This window comes from Poecilia formosa, unplaced genomic scaffold (genome assembly GCF_000485575.1).
Source record: "Poecilia formosa unplaced genomic scaffold, Poecilia_formosa-5.1.2 Scaffold207, whole genome shotgun sequence".
Lineage (NCBI taxonomy): Eukaryota > Metazoa > Chordata > Actinopteri > Cyprinodontiformes > Poeciliidae > Poecilia > Poecilia formosa.
The window spans coordinates 102,499-113,483 of NW_006800146.1; positions in this window are offsets into that span (position 1 = coordinate 102,499).

Sequence of the window (10,985 nt, forward strand, 5' to 3'; positions counted from 1 at the left end):
CCAAAAAATATATTGCCTAGGTTTTGTCATTTGTTTTTGTGCTGTCAGAGACCAACATTGCCAACTTTTACCTATTTGGCTTTTTCTGAAACTAACAAAATTAAAAATACCATTTAAAAAAAATATTGTTAAATAACAACGACAATGGATCTTCTGGAGATTCCATCTTTAAAATAAATAAGCTAAGAAAACAACTAGAAGATAAAACTTTACGAGTCAATTTACTTTCAAGAATAACAACATGTTGTAGCAGCTCTCTTTTTGACAGACTTATGTTCATAATTATTTTTGGTTGAGCCATTGTTCCTTCTGTTTTTGGAACGTTTGCTCTTACACTGTTATGAGGTGTAAGCATGGCAGCAGGGTTGTTTGTACAACTGGGAGCAGCTGATTAGCATCTCAAAAAGCTCAAATAATACCTGAACTATGACCAAACAACAACAACAAAAATAAGCCTGGATAAAAGCACTCAACAATGTAAAATCAAATGTATAATCAATTAGCATGATAAATCTGAAATGTACACTTTGACAAACCCTAAACACAGTGCCAGTGCTGTATTTGTTAGTAGAAGGTTTGAATATTGGCAACCAGACACCCGGATTTTTTTCATGGTCGTACGATTTTTACAGACTGGTTCTGCTTGGTGTGAAAAATGACTGCAAAGTGGCTGAGCAACCAAACAACATGATTAATGTCATCCCCAACCTCATCCATTGAGTCGGTGAAGGTGCAGAAAGAAGAACAGAACATTCCTGGCCAGAAGAGCACAGAGGAAGGGGAGCAGCATTTCTAAAAGCCCTGAACCTTTTCCAATAACACTGAATTTATGTGACCTTTTCTAGTCAGCATACGGTTTGCTGAATTCTCCCACAGATTAAGTACAAAATCATTAAAATTGTCATGCTGGCAGGCAGACTGGACACACTGGAACAAGAGCCAAATGTTATAGTGCCTTATAGAGTGTGAAAGGTTAACGGAGAAACGAGAGCAGGGAGAGGGAGCCGAGCCAGAAAACAAAACGAGGAGTCCCACTCGCTGCAGTTTATCCACACTCTTTTGGAGCTAGTGGTTATCATAGAGAATTAAACGGACAGTAACAAACTCATCTTTATTATCAGCAATCAAGATGATAAGGAGCTATAGATATACAACCTTAGAGAAAATTTAGAGTCCACTGCACTGAACACCTGGTTATTCCACCAAATATTGATTTCTGAACTCTTCCTGAGTTAAAACATTAATATAGTTGTTTCTAAATTCATATGAACTTGCACTGCATCTTTTTCATTATTTTTGACCATTTCTTATTTTCTGCAAATAAATAAAAAAAAATTTGCTTGTCAGTAGTTCATAGAATAAAAGAACAATGTTAATTTTACTCAAAAAATATGCCTATGAAAAGTCAAATCAGAGAAAATGATCATTTTAAGTGACTCAATTTTTCCAGAGCTGTAGAATACATTCCAAAAGTATTCATACACCTCAAATTTCTCCTTTTGTCTCATTACAACCGTAAATTTCAATGTATTTTAGTGAAATATAGACCAATGCAAAGTAACGACTTATGTTAGGTAGAATATCTGAAAACAGCTGTACTTATACATTTAATGTGTGTTGTTTTCTGTCCTCTCAATAATTCTCCACTGCTGTATGTGGGACTATTGCATAAAAAAACAAGTAATACAAATAAAAAGTGTGAAAAAGTTCAAGGATAGAAATACTTTTGCGATGCAATCCAAGTAAACAGAAGTTATAGAGGCACAACATGTTGTTGCACATGGAAGACATTTTCCTGTCCTTACCTTCCAGACCTTCTTTTCAACATAAAAAGCTTCCATGCTTGTGATTTTAGAGCCTGCTCTGCATGCAATGAAGTTAGTAAGAAGGTCCAGATGGTAGCCATTAGCAGGAGCCGTGGAATTACCCAGCGCAACTACCCATGTTACATGTCCAATAATTGATATAGATGTTTAATAATCTTTACAGTCTCCCTGGTGCTCAGGAATATGGACCTGGAATTCTCTAATTTTCAGATTAAAATGCATGTCAACGTATCAACCTGTGATCTGTGGAGGTGCAAAATACCTCAATTAGCCTACAGACGGAGGGTTACTTCCTGAGAGCTGATCCCATCAGCCCGGGTACTATGATGAGTAATTCCCTCTGTGTCAACACTGAGCTTCATCTTCATGAAACGGGCATGGTGGAAAACTATATTATGGTTTTACAATGTAACCAAAATGACTAAAGAGTGTCATCCATCACTGTTACTATGGTTACAGTTTTAAAGACAGATGGCAAGCACTGAGCAGCATGAGTGTAAAGCAGCAGACTGCAGGCTTGTTACCAGAGCAGATGGTTGAGCTAACCTACCCATATCAGCTTGTTTTTACTCCCAAGGTTACTTGATAAAGACCAGAATGGCGAAAAGGTGTAATAATCTGTGCAATAACCATAATCACATTTACTTTAAAAATTCTGGTAAACTTAGGCTACATTCAAATGTGACCCAAATCCAATTTTTTTTCTTTCCCCAGATGTGACCTGGATCACACTTTCACAGCATTCTCAATGGCCCAATTCCGATCTTTTCACCCACCAAAAAAATCAGATTTTTTGGTGGGTGAAATATGCGCTAATATGCGACGGATTTGTCGCATTTTAGCTGACTTTTTACATCACTAATGCAACTCGTGCCTCACAATTCTGAACCAGAAGAAGCGACATTCAGTAAATACGGATGCAAGCTGTGGCTAAAAATTATAGTCCTAAAAATTCTGAAATGCTCCCCAAAAAGTTGTTGCTTTTACTTGTGCTTTTTTATTAGCTCCTTTTGCCTTACGATGTTGTGATGATACTGTCAGCTCCTGTTGCTGAATAACTTTAAAATCAATCCATAGACAGTAGTATCTATTATTAACTTAAACAATGTGCTGCTGTGTGACGTCTGTTTTATTCTGTGTATGTAGGTTTCTTTGTGATCGTCAACTGTTCACATAAAAGTCTCATTGCATCCACATTTAATTAGCCCCCTATGGGACATGGAGGATTTTTTTTTCTTTTGTATTCCCTCGCAATTCTTTTGCATAACCTCGCAATAATGTACTGATCAGTTCATGCGGCTTAATTTAATACTGAACGTCTTTCTTACGGTGCCCACCGTACTTTCCGCTATAAAGTTTTCGTAATATTTTTACACTTATGTTAATGCCTCGTTTGTGAGATGTCTGAAGTTTTAAATATTTTTCTTGAGGGTAGAAATGCATCACAGACCTATGTGCAGAATATAAAAGCATTAACAGGTCAAATATGGGCTTTTCATCTCCCTTCTATGACGTAAGCAAACTTTCCGTAAGAAGGAAAAAATAATATACAAATATCCAAACTATTTGAACTATTATTTTCATAGGGCAAGTCGTCTGACAGTTTTGATTGTGTCTTTTTTGTGTCGGTAGTCTGAATGGTTAATAAAGGGTCATTTTCATGTGCAGTTCCATCTCTACAATTGCAGCAAGCAATATGCACTTATTGGGAGGGAATGCAAAAGTTTTGTGAGGTAATGCAAAAGAAAAGAAATTCACCAAGGGCTCCGTAAATTGGTAGCATTACCAATCATGCCAAAAAAAAAAAAAGAAAAAAGAAAAAAAAGAAAATCTAATTAAAAAAGAAAATCTAATTTTAGCAAGAAATTGGAAGTATTGAGCACTAAAAAAACAGGTCTTTAGAATAAGTCTTGGTACTTATTCTAAATTTTGCTAAAGTCTTTGTTTCAAAATCAAAATAAATATGTTCGAGATCATATAATTAGAGCCAGGGAATAATTTTAACAGTGACATGAATACGTTTTTCTGTGAAATAAATGCAATTTTATAATTTTTGTATGTGTGAATAATGTGACACCGTGCTAAATTTACTGACATAGTAAGAATGAAGCCAAGCCTACTTGCATCACAGTAGACATTTTCCTTCAAGATCAACAGATTAACCTCCCACTTAATATTTTGTGTATAAATTCCAGCAATATTGAACACAAAGCTCCGGAAAAATTAACTATGAAATGAGCCTTTTATTGTTGAACTGTTGTAACTACTGACCTATATACTTTTTTTTAAAAATAACTTCCCAATTGGAGTGCTGTTTGCTCAGGCATTAAAATTAAATTCATTATAAATACTGCAGGCCAGCTGCAGTATTTTAATATTCACCACAAATACATGAACTTTTAAACAGCCCAAACTTGAAGCAAATGATTAGTGCAGTTGCAAAAACAACAACAAAAAAAAAAAAATTGGCTCTCACAATGAGGAGTAAATAATTTAAACAGACTGGAAGTTGTTTCTCTTTCAGAGCACAGAGCTTCCTTCTGTTTCAGAGACCATTCATTCTGTTCACTAAAAACACTGTCAAAGATATTTTTAAAAAATTAACCACAAAATTATGTCTAATTTATCAAATGAACACATTCTTTCAAGTTAAGCCTATATTGGTTTAAGGCAAAACATTTCCCAATTTTTAAGGACTTGACTGTGGATGGGACGCCAGTAATTCGAATGAAAATGTGCAGTAATACCCTCCCATTAGCAACCATCAGCCAAAACATTAAGACCAATTCATGCACACATCCACACTCTGAATGTCCAATATGTAACAAGCATGGCTCAATTTACATGCTTACAACATTAAGCTCCGTTATAGCTAAAGCATATGAAGCTGGGATTAACAGAGCACACTGACCTTCAAATAAAAGGGGTTCTTTATTCTCAAAAAGAATATTTTTCTCTGAGTTGGAAAAATGAATATAAAGTTCAAGATATGGAGCAAAAATAGTCTTGTTATGTGAACGATCCGTATAAAAGTAGCATAAAGTTCCAAACTAACAGCTTCAGCAAAATGGTGCATTAGCAGCACTATTAGCACTCAGCCAGACGTAGCAACGCACCTTTAGAGAAAACAGAAATATATAAGAAGGGGAAACTGCAGATTGTAGTTGAAACTCTAACAGAGTCAAAACACTTCTGAAGAAGGAGTCCATTCATTCAATAATGTGCAACAGCTTTAAAACGTGCTACAAACACAAATATACAAATTTTATCAAAATGGAGTGTTAAATGCTAATGATAGACTAGAGCTAAAGCAAACTAACAAACAGGAGCAAAACTGAAGTTCCACACCTGGCAAGTCTCCCATTTTGGCCGGGAAAGTACTGTTCTTTATCCGCCTTTCCCGCCGTGCTCCTGTATTAGTATTGTCCCATAAAGATCTAATATCTTTAGTACATTTTTCTTTTATAGGAAAACTACTATGAGTAAAAAAAAAACAAACAAGACATTTATGTTTAGTAGAAGGTTTTCAAACTTTCATTTTGGGCCATGTCAAGAATGCATTTCATGAATGTCCTCAAATGGCTAGGTGAGGCAGAATCTTTTGATAAAATCATCCATCAACAAACTGAAAATATTAATAAATAGCTGGCTCTGCATTCAGTGAGTACATATTGAAATTCAACATATTTTCATAATGATGTAATTTGGCAGCATGTTTTGATTTGATTGATAAAATGATATTTAAGCACACAAAGTATGCTTGAACTTTTAGTGGGCCAGATTTGGCCCCCGGGGTCTTCAGTTTTGACAGGGCTTACATAAAATGTCATTTTTATTCCCAACATGTGGCTTGAAGATTACTCAACACATTTGGATACAAAAACATGCCACATACAATTACTCTAACATTTAGCATATTTTAAACTCAAATCAGAGTGCAATACTCCTGCCAGACGCAGAGATGAAATGCTTCCCTGGCAGATGTTAGCTCACCTCTCCCACTGTTAGCCATCACTTATGTCTGTTCTCGCCTTACTGTGGTTTGTATGTCCCATCTGTTTACAATTATTTTTGGGGGATGTTTTTTCTGAGTCTTTTGGCAAACTATACTGCATTCCACGCCACCATTGTTTTCATAATCATCTTTTTACTGGGCTATAATTTCAATACTTAAATGACAGCCAAATCAACCATCTGGAGCCTTGTTTACATTCATATTTCTTTACATACAGTTGCATAAAACATTTTCTTGCTTTAGTTTTGATAAGGTGGACTCAAATTCTACTATGCTTAATCTTTCAGTAAAATGTGCCGTATAAAATACATATATAGGCGGTTTGTTGAAGCTAAATGAGTTACATTGCCACAAGTTTCTTATCTGACACATGTGCAGCTCTCAAGGAAGCTTAAAATCCAGTGATTCTGCATACTGCTGATCTATTGAGGACAAGACACTATTAATCCTAACTGAACCTGTCGAGATAAAGCGGAGCTCTGGTGGATTGTGCCGTTAGCTCCCAAAACTAGAAATGAATTCAAACACCAGTGATTAATCCCCTTGAATATATCTCTGCATTACTCGGTGAGCCAGCTTATGCAGCTCTACGCCGTCAGTGCGCTCAATGCTCTGCTGTCTTCGATTTACTGGGAACATAAAAATACATTTTATCTTCCAGTGTCTGTGAGCAAACACTGAATGCCAAGATAATGCCATCTTCTAAGTGTTTATTGCACCTGTTCTGAATGGCAACACTCAATGATGCTGGTAGAATAACGTTTTCAAATGTTACTTCCTCAAAGATTTTCAAGGTTATAAACAGCATCAGTGATAACATAGAATCCAACTTTTCTGTGACAGACCGCTGTTTTTAGGCAACTACTAATGTGTTACTCAAGTTGTGAGATTCAGTTGAAGACATTCAGTTGTCATGTAAAACATTGATTTGTTAGAAAAGTCCAGCGATCTCAATTACTCAAGGCAATAAATCCTTTCTTAGACTTTTACAGTAAGCTGCAACATCATATTCTGAAAGGAAAAAAAAAATCTGAATTCTGCAAATGCAGGAGACTCATCTAAAACACATATAACTGCCTATCGTCATAGTTCAAACACTAAATATACCTTATTTGCACAGGGGATGCACACTTTTGTAAACAGTGGAACCCTTAGGCTGCATTCACATTGCAACCTGAAGTGACCCAATTCCGTTTTTTTGCCAAATTGTATTTTTTTGCTCGGACCGTTCACACTTCCAAACATATTGTTAATTCACAGTATCCAGCCACGCCCCTAACTCCTCCCAAACTCCAGCGGACTGACTACTGACCAGCTCTCCATCTCACGGGTCCGAAAAGCCTCTAATTCCTGGGTATTACCGCAAATAAGAATGTAGAGAACTTTTGTTTAAGCTGGGCGCGAGGAAGATGCGTCTAAGCTCTAACTACCTTCATCCAGATGTTATGACCCGCGTCAGTCTATGATTCAGACATCGGAGTAGCCCCGCCGGTGTCCGAGCTCATAAACCACGTCTGTTCACAGTAGCTCTTCCTCTATTATTAACGTGCACTTGTTACAGCTTAGATAATTTTAGCGACTTGGAATAAGTCCCAGGGTCATTATTTATCTGAACTAAAGAACGTACAAAGCCACCCTAATTTATTAGGACCATTAACACTGATTTTACATTAATCAGAGGAATTAATTTTTAGTTGACTCAATTAATTCAACTGTCCACAGCATCAATTAGACTATTATTTTATTATTTTATTTATTTTTATTAGCAAGCTTTAGCAGGGGAAAAAGACATACAGCATTTTAATAACGATTAAGTAATCAATATATTTAAGAAAATTTAGAAATTACACCTAATTCTAAACCCTACACTGTGTCCTGATCTAAGTAGAGACTTTGGGGGAGGCAGTTTTACTCGAACCCAGATGCAGAGTTGATTCTTTGGCAGCAGAAAACTTTAATGTCCATGGATGGAGTCCTGTCTTTGTCTTGGCAGAATCCTTTTTAGAATAGATCCAAAGGTGAACTGGTGAGAATCCTCAATGAACTCAGTTCTTTATCCATATACAATCTTTGTCTATTCCCCATGTCCACTGCAGCATCGTTGAAATCTTTTGGGTTGAGTGTGGGGCCGCAGTCGAATCATAATCCCGCGTCGTGGGTATACGGATCTTGTTCCTTTCTTGTGCAGCGAGCAGTCTTCATCATCCCGTGGTATCAGCACGCAGCCCTCCGTTGATTCTGCATCTCCATGTGCTCGACTCGAACGCTGCGGAACAAAGAACCTCGATCCTTCTGTCTGGTGTCTTATTTCTTATCAGCAACTGCTCAATTCTTTCATTTCTGCTTTTTTGTCATGTACGTGTCAGTAGCCCACACAACTTTCCTCACGCACGTTTTTCCTTGACGTCAACTGCCTTTTGGTTGGCCTCAACCTTCAGACGAACTTGCCTTTTCCTTGGAACTGTACTTTCTGAAGTTCTCTGTTTGCCTTCTGCACCTGTTTCCTTCATGCATCTCAAAAATCCCACTTCCCGTTTCTTCCGTACTGACTGCTTGGACCGATGATCTCATATCCATCACCGTCTTGGTGACATGATGTCTGTTCTAATGACCTAATGTCTTGGTCACCTCTGTTCTCCTATCAGTTCCTCTTTTCCCCTGACCTTTCACCTACCATCTACCTCCAACACATCATCAGTGACCTTTAATTACAGTTACACATTTCACACCATTTCAAGTTCAATGTCAACATCACATTTATAACCCCTTAGTTTCTCTGATTTAGCATTCACTTATATTATAATAACCATCACTTATTAGTTACTCTTATTATAATCATAATGTGAGTTATTACAGACATTTCTGAAAAGAAACCGAGAATAATCCATTATTCTAATTATTTGATACCAAAGTTAGTTGCTTGTTTCACCTGTAAGTACTTCCATAAGTATAAGAGTAAGTGTAAATATTCTTATAATCAAACCAACATCAACCATTGGTTAAACCAATATTAATTATTGGTTTAATCATAAGTTATCATTATTAATTTAAGTATTTTACTCTGGGTTTTATCCAATTACTCAAAATGTTTAGATTTTATTCTTTAAACATTTAATGCCTTGAAATGAGCAGTCTGAACTATTTTTATTCACTGCAGGCTGGAAACTTCCTCTTTCTTCAGGAAACCTGCTCTTCCTGTTCCATGACTCTCTTTCTGCCTGACTAGGATTTTTTATGATTAAATAGAAAAAAGTAGAATTAAAGCAAAGTTTGCAGGACACAATAACAACACACACAACCAGATTAATTTCATTACCGCCTGACTCTACTGTTGGGTCTTGATGTCACCTGTGTAATCAGTTTTAAAGATAACTTTATTTATTGTTATTATTGAACTAAAATCTCCAGCATGGGGAAGTGGGATGAGCTCGACTTTTCTCGACAATATGCAACTGTATGTGTTCTCCAGTGTGGACAGGTAACAATTCTAGTGCCCACACATGACTGTCTCCCTAAATTGGTCGGTAGTTACACATGTTTATGATCATCATGCAATCATAAACAGAACACATTTGAGAGATTTGTTGAGAAAGAAAAACAATATCCTAGGCATTAAGCAAAGCACTTTCCAATCCATAATCTGAAAATACAAAGAGAACAGCACAACTAAATCTGTCAAGACATGTTAGTTCACTTAAACTTCCAGGTTAATCAGAGAAGCAACCAAGACACCATAAAGTCAGAAGACATAGAGATAAGTTGATGGGACAACTACTCATCATGCAGTCTACAGTAAATATGTGGGTGAATGTAGCTAAATACAAGTCAACCCCAAAAAACCCTGTTTGAGATGGGAAAAAACATTTGAGACTGGGGTGGATGTATACCTTCCAGCAGAACAATGACTCTAAGCTACTATTTTTCTCAGTTGTCACTTTTGCAAATGCAAAAAGCAGGAAATCTGAACTACAGTGTCACAGAAAATAAAAAAGCTACAGTATATCATAACACCTTAGGTTCAGATCTTCACAAATGTGCCTTTTGAACCCATCTACATATGAAGAAAGAGTATAGTGATTTGAATCTTTCAACAATAACACCATCAACCCTTCTGTATATGTAGGATGTCATTACCTTGGTTTTCTTAACATGCAGTTTCTCAGTTCTGTAAATTGTATGTGCTGTAGTGCATTAAGTCTTGGACTTTGCATGTAATCTCTTAATTTAAAAATAATTTTTGTGTGTGTGTGTGTGTGTGTGTGTGTGTGTGTGTGTTTTAATTGTGTGTCAGGAAATAAAGGAGATTCTGAACCCTGTCTATACCAGTGACCAAAGTGGCGACAGTAGTGAGTTATGGTGGCCCTCAGGTAAGGATGAGTCCTCTTTGTTCTGCCCTTCTCCATCTGAATCTGTACTCCTCAACCTGGATACTTCTTCCAGTCAAAGACTCCATCAACAGCCTGCCAAGCGGCAGACAGAGGCCCCTCTATCACTCTCTGCATGGCTGAAATGGGATCGGTTTGTTCAGGGTGAAGGGGCCTCATGGGCAGTGATGGGATACAGCAGCCAGGCTGTCTTCAGAAACAAATGACTTGAAGCACACCTCATTTTCCTGTCTTTTTAGGATTATTGAGATTTCTTATACAGACAGCAGCCATCAGTCACAGTCAGCGCTGAATACATTCTCTCTTCATGTGTTAGTGTTAAAAGAAAAAAAAACAAAACATTTGTTCCGTTGTAACTATTCTGATGATTATACGAAAGAAAGAAAAAACTTTGAAGATAAGCTAGTCTTGATAATGGCAAATATACTACTGAAGTCTAAATCTAGAGAAAGATTGGCAATGATATAGTAGAGGATGTATGGTAAAATACATTATGCGCCACCTCTTACTTAGATTTGGCAGATGTCAATTGGATTGTTGAGACAAAAGTTGATTTATTTGGAAAGTGCCAGTTTTCATCTGGTGTTCATTTGCCTAGAAAGTCTGATTCGTTTGAGGAGGTGTGAATATGCAATCAAACTGATGCAGACCAAAAATGCAAACTCTGGTCCGTCTAAAAACCCAAGTCTCACTTGAAGGGATTTGTGAATGCGAAGCGTAATGGAGACAACTCCAAAAGCAGCAAGTTGGCTGCAGTGC